The sequence below is a fragment of the Microcaecilia unicolor genome, chromosome 9 (assembly GCF_901765095.1).
Source record: "Microcaecilia unicolor chromosome 9, aMicUni1.1, whole genome shotgun sequence".
Taxonomy (NCBI): Eukaryota; Metazoa; Chordata; class Amphibia; order Gymnophiona; family Siphonopidae; genus Microcaecilia; species Microcaecilia unicolor.
In genome coordinates, this window is record NC_044039.1 from 134,162,204 (window position 1) to 134,179,802 (window position 17,599).

At 41.9% G+C, this 17,599-nt stretch overlaps 1 protein-coding gene across 2 annotated transcripts in view; it reads right to left on the minus strand.

Moving 5' to 3' along the window:
- Positions 1 to 17,599, minus strand: part of GALNT16 (polypeptide N-acetylgalactosaminyltransferase 16) — a 276,369-nt gene that overhangs the window by 144,392 nt on the left and 114,378 nt on the right. The window contains exon 1 of one of the 2 annotated variants that reach the window (XM_030214388.1): positions 1,479 to 1,550. The exons of the other annotated variant lie outside the window; for it this stretch is intronic. The gene's annotated coding sequence lies outside the window, so the exon portion shown is untranslated. Of the gene's footprint in view, positions 1 to 1,478; positions 1,551 to 17,599 lie in introns of those variants that run through there. 2 annotated transcript variants of the gene reach the window in all.

Genomic DNA, 17,599 nt, shown 5'->3' on the forward strand with positions numbered 1-17,599 from the left:
CCACCCCCAATACATCCCCTTGTGATTTGGACACACTACAGAGAAAAACATCTGAAATCACCATTTGGATGTTTTTCGGAGAAAGGCGTCCAAATGCCACTTTATGCCATGTTTGAGACATTTTTCTCCTTTGAAAATGAGTCCCATCGTGTGAGATGATTTGTGTCTTCATTTCCAATTTCCTCTGTGGCTTGTCTCCAAGGTTTCAAAGTGTGAGATACGATGGGGTTAGTCCCTCCAGTTTTATTTCCAGAAGGATAATGAATTACAGCACATGGATGAACTGATAATTTGGCAACTCTATCTGTGTTCACCCATCCTTGCCAACATGCTATTCTAACAGAAGTATAGTAGATAGTAGAGATACAAGTAGGAGTCTCGAGTAGCTACAAACTATTTAATTTTAGTATATAGTATTCTTTTATTCCATATAAAAGAAGATAACTGTCTTGTTACAGCAATGAACATGGATTTAGGTATATCTCAGGGTAGCTGTTGAAGAAGATAGAAAGGCTTTGGCAATATAACCATCTTACTTAAGTTAATCCTGCTGAGCAAAGAAATAGGCAATAGTGTTGATCTCTCTAGAGCTAAATTTATTCATCTAAGCTTGATCTAGCTTGAGTTTGTTAGTTTTAATCTCTGTACAAAGATGTCCTAATAGCAAGTGTGACAGAAAGTAGACTGTATTCAGTCCCCCGGTAGGATTATCCCAGAAAGCACTTATTTATTTTATTTATTTATTGGAATTTATTAGCTGTCTTTATAAAGAGATTCACCCAAAGCAGTGTACAGCAGGTACAGTTTGGCATGTTGTGTTAACAACATAACAATAGTACAATGACCAGAATACGCATAAATATAATCAATGAGGTAAAGTTGGAGATTGTGACAGGCAGTGCTGGTCACAGTCTGAGGAGACAAGAAAGCTACCTCAACTTCATGAAGAAGCTAAAAACCTTTCTCTTCCCAAAGACTGCTTCATAATAATCCATCATGATTTCCACTTCCTAGTATCATCCTTTCCTTTAATGTTTTCAGTCTCATGCATTACACCAATGGTCTCTAATGTTTCTCATACCTCACACTAACACTATCTGCTTTTGTCTCACCTAGAATGTATTTATTTATTTATTTATTGCATTTGTATCCCACATTTTCCCACCTCTTTGCAGGCTCAATGTGGCTTACAATACATCATGGATAGTGGAAATATAATAGAAAAATAGGCATTTAGTGTTACAGAGAATATTTGGCAACATGATAATGATAAGACATGATAGTAGTATGACAAGCAGATATTATAAGACATCTCTAACTACGTGTGGAGGATTTATGTAAACCGCACTGAACCCTGGAAAGGGGATATTAGTGGTATACAAGAATTGGATTGAAGGAAAAGGTTGGTAGGCAGGAAAAGTATTGCAGTTTCCCCTGTTCTCCAATAAAGAAGGGAAAAGGGAGAAAACTGTGATTACCTCAGCAAGTAGACTGGCAGGTTCCTAGAACAAACAGAGGTCCTGGGAGGAGGAACAGGCAGGAAGCAAAACTCAGGAAACTGGCCAGGCACACAGCATGGGGAACACAGCTTTGGGAATATAGAGGAGGACTCTGGGAATTGTAGTTCTCTGCAAGTGAGTGGAGGATTCCTGAACTACCCAGCAAGCAATGTGAGAAAGGCAGACAGGCAGTCTGGGAGCTGTAGTGCTGTGAGTTGTTCACTGCAGGGGAAGCAATTAGTTGGTTACTACCTTCCATCTGAGGAGGAGGGGATGGCTCGCCGGTTTCAGCAGGCAAGTAGTATATTAGTAGGCACTGCATGCACAGAAGGAAGAGAGGGCCCAGGAGATGTGAAGCAAAATAGCCCTGGAGAGCCAGGCGCTGTACTAGACAGCAAGGTAAGGGCTGGGGGAATTAGCAGAGTCATAGCTAAGTGGGTTGCCAGGGGAGCAGTTGCATCCCCAAACAGAATTCCGATGGCAATGGCGCCTATTTTTCACGTGATCCACCGTGTGCAAATTGGTGGGAAAATGTGGGATACAAATGCTACAAATAATAAATAAAATAATAAAATATGCACCGGCAGGTGCCTGAGCTTGAGCTGGCTGGAGAAAAGGCATTGGTGTGAGCTTGTGGCGGGAAGTCCAGGGATTGACTGTCGTCATCTTTGTGTCCCCCTGACAAGATGGCAAATAAAATCTTAGTAATAGGACTAACATGATACAGAAAGGCATATGGGTACTTTCTCTGTTCCTAGTGGACTCAAAATCTAACTTTTATACCTGGGGCAGTGATTTTGAGAGAAAGAATTCATTAAGCCTGTGAAGCAACAGAAAAGGGAGAGGATTTGATATACTACCTTTCTGTAATTACAACCAAAGCAGTTTACATATTATATAGAGGTGTACATTTTGTACCTGGGGCAATGGAAGGTTAAGTGACTTGCCCAGAGTCACAAGGAGCTGTAGTAGGAATTGAACCCCATTCCTGTGTTTTGCAGGGCACTGCACTAACCACTAGGCTACATCTCCACTTCAACAGGTCCCTCTCTTAGAGCAGAAATACTGTGTTTGTGTTACCTGCAAACCCTTGTGTGGCTATATTTGTGAAGGCTCCATGCCTGGCAACACCACTGCAGTACCTTGTTCCTGAACGGTTGCTGTATGGAGAGAGATTTTCCCTAGACATTACCTGTGTTGTAATTCAGTTGGACCAGAGCTTGTTTATCTGGCAGAGGTAACAAGAGAGTCCTGTTTGCCACACCACTCAGTCCTTCCCCTTCATGTACAGAGTTAGCTATTATCAGAGGCCTCATTACTATAAGTGAAATGCACAGTGATATAATTATATATATTTTCCATTGTTTGACAAATTAATACACACAAGCCCACTTGTGATGCTTTATGAGCTTGAAATAGCATTAATTAAATTTGCCCACATTTGGCCACATCCAGATGGAGTTGCCAGCCAGGAACAGAACTCTTTGCCAAGGATCATAGCCATTCAAATAGACTGCAGCAGGGTACACTGAAATCTTCAATTAATGTGCAGATTTAGTTGAAATCAAATCAGTTTATATTCACTTGGCTTCTAACAAATTGCTCTTTAAACCCTATCCCTTCTGCCTGGATAACCATTTCATGCCATTGCCTTCTTCCTTTAACATCGTCTTTAGTATGCAACTGTTTTCCTTCTGGTGTTTTTCCAGAAGAATGGAAAAAGGCAGTGATTCATCTGATTAAAAAAAAAAAAAAAAAGTCCATATTGGATCTGACACAAAACTTGCATTACCATCCAGTATCTAACTTTTGTTATATTTCCAGATTAACAGAACACATTATTTTTTGGAAATGGCTTCAACTTGTGACTTCTGTTAATATTCTTCATCTGCGCCAATCTGGCTTCCGTCCTGGCCACATCACTGAGACAGTTCTAACAGGGTTGGTTAGTGACCTCCATTCTGCGCTTGACCATGGTAAGATTGCTTTGATTGTGTCCCTTGATCTCACAGCCACGTTTGACATAGTTGATCACTCTCTTTTAGACATGCGACTCTCTGATGTTGGGATCTCAGGACAGGGTTCTCCTCTTACTTACCCGAATGTAGCTTTTCTGTTTCTTTTGCATCTTCCACACCATCGGTCCATGATATTGTCTGTAGAGTTTCTCAGTGCTTCATTTTGGCACTACTTCTCTTTAATATTTTCATTAGCCCCCTTCACATTATTGATTCATGGCTTAGACATCGCCGCTTTTTTCTGTGCAGATGACATTTTGATAATTCACCATACGGATTCCCTTTTTCCACATATTTCACATTTCCAAGCTGGTTTGGATGCAATCTCCTCCTGTCTGCTCAGTAACAAATATAGGGCCTCCTTTACTAAATCATGCTAGCGATTCCAGAGCGGCAATGGGCTGTGGTGCATATGCCATGCCGGGAATCGCTAGTGCAGTTTAGTAAAAGAGGCCCTTATTCTAAAACTGCAGTAGCTTGGATAACTGGTAGTCGGTGCTCTCCTTCTCTGAACCCTGTTTTACAGGGCTCTCCCATTTCCTTAGTTCAGCAATTTAAATACCTTGGAATAATTGATCAGAAATTTAGTTTTGAGCCACAAGTTTCCTCACTAATTAGAACCTAATCTTATTTTGCATCAATTTTGTGCAATCTGCACTTTTCTGGACATTGCCTCCAAGATGACAGTCCTTTATGTTTAATTTGTTTCTAGATTAGATTACTGTAATATGGTTTTTGCAGGTCTGCCACAGTCACTTCTTAAATGTTTCCAATCAGTACAGAACATGGCCCCTAGAATCTACTGTCATGCTAAAAAATTTGATTGTGTTTGCCCCTTGTTTATTGAGCATCACTGGCTTCCTGTCTCCTTTCGAATTCAATATAAAATTCTTACCATTACACACAAAGTTCTTCATACAGCTATTCCTCAATACCTCTCTTCATCTGTTGCTCCTCATACCCCTTTGAGAGTCTTACGTTTTTTAAATTACTGCCTCTGTCATTAATGCAAAATATGAAACTTTAGGAAAAGCACTTTTTAATGTCTGGCTCCTTCTTTCTGGAATGCTTAGCCAAAAGCCTACGACTTGAGGAGTCTTTCATCAAGTTTAAGACTGCCTTGAAAACCCAATTGTTTTTGGAGGCTTTTAGTGACTGGATTGGGTGTTCTGGGGCAGGTGGGATATGAGCTGTATTGCCTGCTTAGTATGTCTGCTGGACTATCTCTTTCTATTTGCTGTGTGGCTGTAATTCTCTGACTGTATGGTCTTTATTTTCATACTTTCTCTGTCCTGTTAAAAATGACGTTCTTTTCTGATTTCTTTGGATTGAGTTTTGTATTGTACACCGCTCTGTTGTGCCATGGCATGTGAAAGCAGTTTATCAAGTCTAATAAACAATAACCATAGCAGTATCCTCTTGGATCTCTTATCTCTTTCTCTAAAAATTATAAAACAAATTTGATTGATTGGTTTAGTGAGATAACCAGAGCTGACAATGGGGGGGGGGGGGGGGGGGGGGGGGGAAGGAAGAGGAAGATGGAGGAGATGTTGACAATGTAACCTATTTGGATTTCAGTAAAGTCTTTGATGCTATTCTATATAGAAGACTTACAAGCAAATTAGCCAGTATGAGAACAGATAGAATGCTGGGGATTATTTTGGAAAGGAATTTTTAAAAATATTGTATATTATGTATGATATATGATTATTTTCTTATGATTATTATATTTATGCTTTGTGAATCCCATGAATTGATTTGTCAGGGACTGTGATATATAAGATTTGTTATAAAATTGATCCTTCCTCAATTTACACTATCCAAGTTGCAAGAATGTTAAATATAAATTACTCTTTGCGTCAACCTTCTCCTACGTTAGCACGAAATCTTGGAATGTTCTACCAAGGCAGCTAAAAGAGACTGATGACCACCAGCTCTTCAAGAAATCCTTAAAGACATTTTTATTCCAGAAAGCTTACCCCACTGCCAATACCAAGTCCTAACCTTCCTCACATCGACTGTACCCACCTGACCACTGACTGTACCTACCTCGTCATGTACCCTTGTACCAGCCTCGTGATGCACCCTAGTCTTATCCTCATGTACTTACCCCTCCCTTTGATTCCTTGAATCTGTACCCTCCCAGAATTGTATCCTTTTGTAATTTTGTAGCCACATTGAGCCCGCTCTTGTGGGATAATGCGGGGTATAAATGTACCAATAAATAAATAAAATAAAACTTAATAGATTAATAAATGATATTTGCTGAAACCACTTTGTGACGGAACACAGAGGTATTTAAATTAAAATAATCAAAATAAAAAGCAAATATCATAATGCATCTATATCACTCTGCGATGCAACTACTCCTTGAATATTGTGTGCTGTTTTAGTCACTGCATCCCAAAAATTAAAAATATAGTGGAACTGGAAGAGCTTCAGAGAATGGCAACCACGTGGTAAAGGGGATGGAACAGCTTCTTTATGAAGCAAGTTAAAAAGTTTGAGATTCTTATCTTGGAGAGATGACTGGGAGGGGAAATGATAAAGCAGGAGTGGGCAACTCCTATGAACGGAGAGTGGCCCCGCATGAGTGTTGGCACATGCTAAAGTGATAGTGTGATGTGGAGGGGCATTTTCGATATGACATCTAAATCTGATTTTGGACGTTTTTCCAAAAACATCCAAAAAATCCAGTAGCGAACATAACCATTTTTGAACCTAAAAAGACTTATCTTTTTTACATGGCCATCTTCTAGATATTGTTGTGCTTGGTGCGTCTATATTTTTGGACCATTTTCGGGGAAAAAAAGTCCAAGTGAAGAATGCACAAACATCAAGCCATTGGGATGTAGGAGGAGCCAGCATTCTTAGTAGACTGGCCACACAGACATCTCAGCAGAGCAGTGCGGCACCCTAGGGGGCCCTGCAGTGGACGTCACATAAAAAGGCCCAGGTATACCTCTCACTGTTACCCCCTTATAATGTAAGGTGAGCCCTCCAAAAACCTACAGTACCCAACTGTACACCACTACAATAGCCCTTGTGCCTGCAACTGTCACCTATATGTAGGTACAACAGGCTTTTGTTGGGTTTTGGTGGATTCAACACTTTCTACCACAAGTGTAACAGTTACAGTGGATTATGAGCCTGGGTCCTCTTCTCTACAGTGCACTGCATCAACCACTAGGCTACTCCAGAGACCTGCTTGCTGCTCAAATAGGACTGGCCATAACATCCAAAGCTGTCATAAAGCCTGGTAGGTACTGTTTCTTTTACATCTTTGAGGGAGTGGGAGGGAGTCAGTGATCACTGGGGGAGTAAGGGAGGGGGTCATACCTTAAACCCTCAAGTGGTCATTTGGGGCACATTTTTGTGACTTCGTCATTATCAAAAGAGTTCTAGCCCAAAACGTCCAACCTTCTAGCCCTGGACATCTTTGCTTTGTTCTATTATGGCATAAAAACATCCAAGTGTTAGAAACGCCCAAATCCCGCCTCCAACATGCCCCCTTGTACAGTAACTTGAATACACTGCAGAAGACCTGCATAGAAAAAACATCTTAAAAATGTGTTTCAAAAATAGCGATTTAGATGTTTTGGCAAATAAAACGTTGAAAAGGCTTTGTGCCATTTTGTTTTTCTGTTTCGAAAATGAGCACCTTAGTAAACCTAGCCCATAAATGGTAGGTCTCTAGTGTTACAAAATAAAAAAAAATGACAAAAAAATCATTCTGTATTTGTTGTCGAGGCTTAATGAAAGTTTACCAATCTGTATAGTCTCGCAGCATAAAATGCTGGCTATGTTCCACAGACTGTAGCTTATTATAACTGTCTTCAGAACATAATGTCACAGTCCAGATTCTTTGATTTGTAATCTATTGGAGCCTATTTTCTTCTTCTTAAAGCACAGTGTGTGTTCATAGATAAAAGAAAACAGATGAAAGAATTTGAGGCAGTCCAGAAATATTATCATCCACAATTTCAGCTTCAAACTCTGCCCATAATCCATAGAATTCACTGTGGGCAGGCCTTACTGAATTGTAATCATATCTAATGATAAATAACTGCCCCTTGGCCTTGGTTGTGTTCATTGGAATTCTTTGTGTGTGAAGGATGGAAACTGGCTCTGTACGGTAAAGGTAGTCCGTCTGTCAGTTCCCAACATATTAAAGCGCACTGAAAAATGGTTGAATTGGCACATTTGAAACTTATGAGCAGCGACACCATTCCTAAGCCTTCAAACCATGTTACGTTTTAATTTCTCACTTCTCAGAAACATTCAATCCCCGTATCGATCTCACAGATACAAGCAGTGAAATAAATACCAGGCAAGGTAGAAACAGATTCAAAGGCGACACTCTTTGTTCTAAGGCAGAAAATTAGAATTTCAATAGGGTGGTATTGCATTTCTGGTGGGTTACAACTCTGGGAGACAGATGCTAGACTGAATGTTCCTGAGAAATGAGTGACTGGACAGTAAAATAGTTTGAAGTCTTAGCAATAATATCATTACTTCTATATTTCAAATGTAATGATCCTATCATGACCCTCACTAACCCAGTTTGCTTCTGAATTCAGCCTTTCTGCCTTTCTCACCCTTGTGTGGAACAGTAGCCTAGTGGTTAGTGCAGTGGGCTTTGATCCTGGTGAAGTTGGCTCAATTCCCACTGTAGTTTCTTGTGACTCTGGGCAGGTCACTTTACCCTCCATTTCCCCTGTATATATAATATGTGAACTGCTGTAACCACAGAAAGGTAGTATATCAAGTCCCATCCCCTATTCCTTTTTATTTCAGGGCACACTTTCAAGCTTGCTTGATCCTCAGCGCACACCAAAACACATTTCACAAAGTTGTCATATTTGCTAGTCATTGACCTCTGACCACTTGACTGTGAAATGTCAGATAATGTACTTTAAAATAAAATGTAACCTAAAAACATAGGGGCCCTATTACTAAGCTGCCTAAGGCTCTACGCATACCCAACATGCGCCAAAATGGAGTTACCACCCGGCTACCATGTGGCTCTTGCAGTAATTTAATTTTTGGCACGCATCTGATATGCACGGCCGAAAAATAATTTTTATTTTTGGATGCGTGTATCTGATGCCCGCCAAGTGGCATTTGGCGTGCGTAGGTCATTACTACCTGGTCACCGCGTGAGACTTAACTACTAGGTGAATAGCTGGCGGTAAGATCGCAGACCCAAAATAGACGTGCAACAATTTTGATTTTGACACACGTCCATTTTCAGCAAATATTTAAAAAGGCCTTTTTACAGGCATGCTGAAAAATGGATCGGTGCACACCCAAAACCCGTGCCTACACTACCGCAAGCCATTTTTCAGTGTGTCCTTACACAGGGCACTAAGGCATTTTTACCATGGCAGTAAAATAGGGCATTTTCCATTTTTTTTATTTACAGGTTGTACACTAAAGTTGTCATTGGCATACGGCAACTGCAAATAATTAATGTGGGAGCACTTACCACCTCCTATTTAGGAAGTGATAACTGCTCCCATGTTAATCCAGTATTAACCAGTTGGCACGCGGTAATGTGAATGCACTGAGGAGCCCTTTTACAGAGCAGTGGTAAGCCCAACACGGGCTTACCGCTTGCTCTTCCGGGACTACCGCTGGCCCATCGCAGCCACCAACAGTAGTCCCACCCTGAGCACGTGCCATTTCCGTGGAAAAAGAAAACCCCTGCAAATAGCTTCTATGGAGGTAACCTGTCTGTAATTGGGCATCACCGCCGGGTTAGCGCGGGAGCCCTTATCACCACCTCAATGGGTGACTGTAAGGGCTCCCCATCGCATGGCCACGAGGTAAGTGTTCTCTTACCGCATGGCCATGTGTGCCTGAGATCTTTTTACCCGCCGCGGTAAAAAGAGCCCTGGCACGCAAGAAAAATGCCCCCGCCCCCTCCCCACTAGTGCAGGGCCCTTTTTCTCGCAGCTTGGTAAAAGGACCCCTAAATGCTTAGAATTTCTATGTCCCGTCTCTGCCCGTGACACACCCCATCGAAAAAAATATTTTAAAAATACTGTGCACAAACAGGGAAATTACTGCAAGACACTTTAGCGTGTCCTGTGGTAAGCCTTTTCAGCACACTAACCCCCAGATTTTATACAGTGCGCCTAGAGATCCACGCCGAAATCCAAGCTGATTCTATAACAATGCGCGTAACTTAACAAGCTTAACAAGCTAATGAGCACTGATAACAGCACTTAACAATCAATAATGAGCACTAATTGACACTGATTAGAATTTATGCACACAACTTGCTAAGCATATTCTGTAACAAAGTGCACCGAACGTCTAATGCGTGCAGGCAAAAAGGGGCGTGGTTATGGGTGGGGAAATGGGCCTTCTGAAATTTACATGCATAGTTATAGAATATGGCCCAGTGTGTGTAAATCTATGTGCCAGGATTTATGCCACATTTTTGTTGGTGTAAAAGGATGCACATAGTTTTAGGCACTGAGATATCATCTAAGTGTATTCTATAATCGGTGCCTAAATCTAGGTGCCAATTATAGAATATTCTTAGTTGGCACTAGTGGTGTAGCTAGGTGGGGCCACGGGGGCCTGCCCCCCCCCCCCAAAAAAAATTTGTTCTGGGCTCCTGGTTGGCTGGCGAGGGTCCCCAACCCCCGCCAGCTGAAGACTTCGTCCAGCGTTGGTCTGCGGTGGCGCCGCTGCATTGCCTGCCCTGCTCTCTCTTCCCCTTACGTCGAGCACACTCCTTTTAGTGAAATTGAGCATGCTCAGTTTCACTAAAAGGAGCGTGCCAGACGTGAGGGGAAGAGAGAGCATGGCAGGTAAATGCGGCGGCACTGAAGATCAGAGCTTGATGAAGTCTTCAGCTAGCAGGGGTTGGGGACACCCGCCAGCCAAGATGTTACAGCGGTGGCAGAGGGCAGCGGAGGGGGAGGCAGCAGCAGGTCAGCTATCAAAATGTGCCCCCCCCCCGGGCTATGGCCCCCTCCCACCACGAGGTCTGGCTACACCCCTGATTCGGCACTGAGTTCAACACAGATTTTTTCACTTGTACATTTTGGCTGCATCTAGCTGAATGTGTTTTTGGACTCCACGTCCTGATACTTGTGCTTCGCTAGCACTCCAAGTTTAGCCGAGGACTCATTTATCGACCCCTGAAGAAGGCTTTTTCTGCCGAAACTCAGACCATGTAAGGTCCCAATAAACTCTATTTGGAGCTCTTACTTCTGTGTTTGGATTGGTCACTTGGACTTGGTTCTCTTCCACCCTGTGTTTGTTTTGCTTGCATTATTGTGGAAGGAGTGGACCCCCTTTTTCTTCTTGTCCCCCCCCCCCCAACTTGGGCTCTGGCCCCCTCCCACCTTGAAGTCTGGCTACGCCCCTGGTCGGTACTAATTTCAACACAGGTTTTTTAGGCACCATATATAGAATCTACTACTACTAATAATAATTTCTATAGCAGTACAAGATGTACACAGTGCTGTACACATTATATTCAGGTGCTTTCTCTGTCCCTAGAGGGTTCACATTCTAAACTATTTACTAAGACTTGCTAGTGTTTTTAGCGTGTGTTAATGCTAAAGACACCCATATATTCCTATGGGGAATATGGGTGTCTCCATTGTTAATGCGTGCTAATTTTTAGCATGTGCTAAAAACATTAGTTTGCCTACAGTGTGGCTTAGTAAATAGGGCCCTAGGTTTTTGTACCTGGGGCAATGGTGTGTTGGGTGACTTGCCCAAGAAGCTGCAGTGGGAATTGAACCCAGGTTACCAGAATGAAAGCTTGCTGCACTAACCATTAGGCCATGTCTCCTGCTATGTTTGCTTTACTGCTTAGTGCACCTTAGCACCATGGCAAAATAGCCCTGTAATTAGGTAGAGATTTAGGAGAAGAATAGGAGAAGCATGAGAGGATCTAATACAAGGTGCTAATTCACTCTTTGGATGTCCATGGTCAGTGAACAGAAAAATGGATCACCTTTTTTTCATACAGGTAGCATTTTTATCTTCCCTACCCCCAACTTTGCACCCCAAATAAGCAGCACTTTTTTCTCCCCCAGCCCACCCCAAACGGGCAGTGCTTTTTTTTTTCTCTAGGCCCATTCACAGGCAGCACTGTTTTGTAAACCCACTCCCCCTCCTTCCATAGGCAGTACTTTGGTCCCCTCCTCTGGCAGAACTTACTCTCAGAGGCGGCTCAAGGCAATTTGTTGCCTGGGGCAAAGGAAGATATGATATCCTTTCCAAGGCACCCAAAAAGAGGGCCCCCTGAAAACTCAGCTCAGGGAGGAGGGTGAGGAGGTCCCCTGATAATTCAAAACACTGGTCAGGCAGTTGCCCCAAAGAAAAAAAATGCAGCTTTTATTATTCCCATGCTGCTAGAAAAAACAAAACTTTGCCATCTTTGGTTATATTCAACATAAATTTGTTTAAATTAAATTATGTAGTCGAGGACTAGTACAAAAAAAAAAGACTCCTGACCCTGCACTGTCTCAGTGTTAAATGCAAACTTGTATTCTGCATCCACAGAAACCTTTCTCATACAACAGTGGGTACATGGCAGAATTAGAACGTGTCCCCATGGAATTCACCATACCAAAACAGTCTGATTCTGATTTCATCTCAATAACAGCAATATAACCCCTCTCCAGTACCAGCTCTACTATGAATTATTGCAAAACCCTATAAAAGTCACTGAGGACCTATAGAACAAATTTACCATTCCAAACCAGACCCAGCAAGGACCTTCCTAGGAAAAGGCAGTATTGTAAATATTGCAGTGAGTCCAGAACATCAATACGTTTATTGAGAAAATTGAACAAGCCAGATTACTACCGATCCCTACAGACACTCAATGCTAATAAAATACTAGGTCTAGGTCACACATGCAGAAAACAAATAGACCCTTTCCAAATATAGAATAAGTGATCACAAACTAAAAGCAGAAATATGTAGACAAAAATGAACCTGAAACCCAAAGAAACCCGGCTCTGCAAGCAGCACTACACCAGAAAAATAGAAAAAGATGCATTTCCTCCTGTATTGTACACAATGTAAACAAAGCAAGGTCATTTCCCAGAACTGACATATCTGAATTATTAAATGGAACGTTCTTTGAGTAGGAAACAAACTATTGAACAAAGAAATATCAACTAATGATAATAAAACATCCAGAGTACCTGACTGTAACTCACCTAGAACTACTACTGAAAAAGGTGCGAGCAAAATCGAAATAATAAATAAATAAATACAGAAACAATTAAAAAGATTTTAGTCCGCACCTTGAGGAGGCCAAGTCAGGAAAAACCACAGGAAGCTGAAAAATTAAGTAACAGAAATTCTCCTCTAACACTATACCCGAAATTCTATAAACAGCGCTTAAAATTCCGCACACAAATTTAGGTGTGCACCCAATTTGTGAATGCAATTTAATTGAATAATGAGCCAATCAGAGCTGATAATTGGGTACTAATCAATTATCAATGCTAATTGATCTTAGTTGAATTTTACACATGCGTTATTAGTTATACAGATCCGCGTGTAAATTTTATGTGTGGCTTCGAAAAGGGAGTGCAGTCATGGAAGGGTCATAGGTGGATCAGGGGCATTTCTAGAATTTATGTGTGCTGTTATAGAATAAGGGGGAGCCACACCTAATTTAAGGGAAAAGTCCATAGTCCGTTATTGAGATGGACATGGGGGAAGCCACTGCTTTCCTCGGGATTGGTAGCATGGAATGTTGCTACTATTTGGGTTTCTGCCACGTACTTGTGACCTGTATTGGCCACTATTAGAAGCAGGATACAGGACTAGATGGACCATTGGTCTGACCCAGAATGGCTGTTCTTTTGAGGGTCAATATTAAAATGAATTATTTACCAATTATTACAGTGTTTATGTGACCCCCACCCCCTGAAAATTGCCTTTGCTGTAGGCAGAGAGTTGGAGGATTTTCAGTGACAGCCTGGTGGGACAATCGGAACAACGCCCTGCCCTAGGGGGCAGGGCCAAGAGCTGATAAAGAGATTGCTTAGAGAAAACTCTGGTCTTTAGTAGCCCACTCCCTTCGAGACCCATAGCATAAACCTGCACAAAAAAGAGACCGGTCAATATTCAGTCGGCAGCAGTCAGCGTTTTTTTAATTGCTGATTTTGGCCAGTTAAATTAGGCCCAGATATTCTGTGGTAGACCATGTCTGGGCACCTGCATTAAATATCTCGGTACAACCGGACATGTCCTGGGTGCCAGATCTTCTACAGGTCCCAGTGAGACTATTGTTAGAGGTCGCAGCAAACATTTTGCTACATAGTCACTATGGGCAGGAGCGAATGTGATTCATTCCTGCCCACTATCAAGAATGGTTAGGTAGGCCCGGGGGCGGGCAGAGCAACTGGAACATTGGGAGCATCTTTGGTTGAGGGAGTGAATCAGGTCAAGTGGGGGAGTGCTTGACTACTTCAGGGGGAGTGCTTCGGGGAGGATTGAGTCATGCTAGGGTAGGGAGCTTTGAAGCTTGGGTAGGTCTGGGAGGGGAATAGGGTCCTGTTGAAGGGGTCGGGAGGGAGGGGAGAACAATGAGAGGTACAGGCTGGTTCCTGGAAGCTATGTAGGTGCTAGATGATATTCAGTGCTGGCACCCACATAGCTAAGCAGGCATTATTAGGACTGTTTTTTTTTTTTAGTAGTCCTATCTGCCTGCTTAATTATGTGGGCACTGAACTGCTGGCTCCTCCCTGATCCCTCCCCCGTAACACCCCTCTCCTGCTGGGATTCAAGATGGCTGGTCAGTGCCAATATTCAGCAACAATGCCTGGTGAAGATCAGCAGCCAGATCTCTGAGTATGATTTAAATGGGCAGGAGCCTTTCCTGCTTGCTTCAATTGCTTTGAATATTGGGCCCAGAGTATTTAGCTGTTTCTTAAATGAAATAGTATCATCAGTATCCCTAATAAGATTGCTGGACTCTCTGAATAGAATAAATTGTGCAATCAAGAAAGTGCCTGCACTGGTTGTTGCAAAATGAATCTTAGCCAGCTGTAGCGATCCCTCTGAACATAAATTTGACCCAGCTTATAGATTTGCAGTACAACAGTAAAATACAATGCGGTAGGGCTTTCTGAATTAAAGTCAAGATTTTAAACTTTGTACAAAATGAAGAGTTGGTGTAATATGATGATGATACAGTACCTTAGCTAATTAGCAAAAGAGAGGGTCCAAAAGTGAACAAAAGGGCCTCAAACAATGATACAATCTTTAATGAAATGGACCCGACACAGGCCGTGTTTCGGCGCAGAGAGGTGCCTGCCTCAGTGGTCGAACCAGTATTCTTTTTAGTTGGAAATAAATATCTCAAATCATTCTTCTCAAATCATGTCTCAATCAGCAGCAGATTGTATCAGACGCTTCCAAATGCAGTAGTGGATTCCAACGAACCTGTTTGACCCCTGAAGCAGGCGCTTCTCTGCGCCGAACCACAGCCCGTGTCAGGTCCGTTTCATTAAAGATTGTACCATTGTTCCAGTCTTGGAGACCCTTTTGTGCTTTTTCTTGCTGCTACAGTACTTTAGTCACCAGGCAAGCAGCCGCATTCTGGACCATTTGCAGAATCCATAAACGTTCTTGCAAAATAACCAGATAAAAAGCATCACGGTAGTCAAGCCATGATAAAAACCATGCTTTGAACTGCTGACCTGAAGTCAGCACTACAAAGCATCAAGTTCAATTTACTTAACGTTCCTAAATGAAAAAGGATTGCATAATCCATTTAACTTGATCGTCCATGGACAGAGTAGAATCTAGTATTTAATTATTTAAGATTTATATATCACCTTTTTGAGGAAATTCACCCAAGGCAGTTTACAGCACGAATACTAGACATAGGCAATAGACAATTGCAGTAGTAAAAATATGCAAGGAACAGTACACATTATGGCACTGCATTCTCTCACAATGTCAACACAACACACATTAAAATGTCTTTGTAAATGTCTTGACTGTGGAATTACAAGATCAAGAAATAAAGGTTTAATAATAAAGAAGAAAAAAAATAACTGCTTTACAAACTATAGTGGATTATTCCAAGATAAAATCTCTCCATGCAGCAAGTGAATAATACTAAGATTAAAGATAATACCAACTTGAGGTTGAAAGTTGAAACTTTGGAAAATCAGGTTAGGACTTTGAACCTACGCCTGATCAACTTTTCGGAAGTCCCACTAACATCACCTCATGAACTACTTATTAAGGGCTCCTTTTACAAACCCAAGCTAGTGATTCCGGCACAGCAAATGTGATGACGCCCATAGGAACTGAATGAACTTCGTCGCATTTGCCACGCTGGAATCACAAGCGTGGCTGTGTAAAAGGAGCCCTAAGTATTTCGTAGAATAGACATAGAAAAATGTAGGTAGATAAAGACCATATGGCCTATCCAGTCTACCCATCCATGCCATCTACTCTCGCTATCAGTACTGAAAATGTCGAAGGAGTCTATTTCCACCTATGGTACAAATGTATTATTTGTCCTCACTGAAGAGGAAAAGTGAGGAGGCTGTTCATATTGGAATGTTTAGAGATTTTGGAAACTTCTAATTCAGAATTGAAGGAATCAACAACATTAATAGTGACTTTTGCTTTCAAACATAAAGATGTGCTGTTTTAAAATTAAGATGTACTGCAATAAGAGCATAAGAATAGCCATACTGGGTCAGACCAATGGTCCATCTAGTCCAGTATTCTGTTTCCAACAGTGGCCAATCCAGGTCACAAGTACTTGGCAGAAACCCAAAGAGTAGCAACATTCCATGTTACCAATCCCAGGGCAAGCAGTGGCTTCCTCCAGGTCTGCCTTAATAGCAGACTATGGACTTTTCCTCCAGGAACTTGTCCAAACCTTTTTTAAACCCAGATATACTAACCGCTGTTACCACATCCTCAAGCAATGAGTTACTACTACTACTACTACTATTTAGCATTTCTATAGCGCTACAAGGCATACGCAGCGCTGCACAAACATAGAAGAAAGACAGTCCCTGCTCAAAGAGCTTACAATCTATTAGACAAAAAATAAATAAAGTAAGCAAATCAAATCAATTAATGTGAACGGGAAGGAAGAGAGGAGGGTAGGTGGAGGCGAGTGGTTACAAGTGGTTACGAGTCAAAAGCAATGTTAAAGAGGTGGGCTTTCAGTCTAGATTTAAAGGTGGCCAAGGATGGGGCAAGACGTAGGGGCTCAGGAAGTTTATTCCAGGCGTAGGGTGCAGCGAGACAGAAGGCGCGAAGTCTGGAGTTGGCAGTAGTGGAGAAGGGAACAGATAAGAAGGATTTATCCATGGAGCGGAGTGCACGGGAAGGGGTGTAGGGAAGGACGAGTGTGGAGAGATACTGGGGAGCAGCAGAGTGAATACATTTATAGGTTAGTAGAAGAAGTTTGAACAGGATGCGAAAACGGATAGGGAGCCAGTGAAGGGTCTTGAGGAGAGGGGTAGTATGAGTAAAGCGACCCTGGCGGAAGATGAGACGGGCAGCAGAGTTTTGAACTGACTGGAGAGGGGAGAGGTGACTAAGTGGGAGGCCAGCAAGAAGCAAGAAGCAAGAAGCAGATTGCAGAGCTCAACTATTCTATGAGTGAAAACATATTTCTTCCTACTTGTTTTAAAAGTATTTCCATGTAACTTCATTGAGTGTCTCCTAGTCTTTGTACTTTATAAAAGAGTAAAAAATCAATTCACTTCCACTTGTTCTAAATCACTCAGGATTTTGTAGACTGCAATCATATCCTCCCCTCAGCTGTCTCTTTTCCAAGCAGAAGAGCCCTAACCTCTTTAGCCTTTCTTCTAATCAGAGGAGTTCCATCAACTCTCTTCTTTGAACCTTTTCTAATTCCGCTATATTTCTTGAGAAACAGTGACCAGAACTGAATGCAATATTCAAGCTGAGGTTGCACCATAGAGTAATACAGCAGCATTATAATATTCTTGGTCTTATTTACCATCACTTTCCTAATAATTCCAAGCATTCTGTTTGCTTTTTTGGCTGCTGCTGCTGCACATTGGGCAGAAGATTTCAGCATATTGT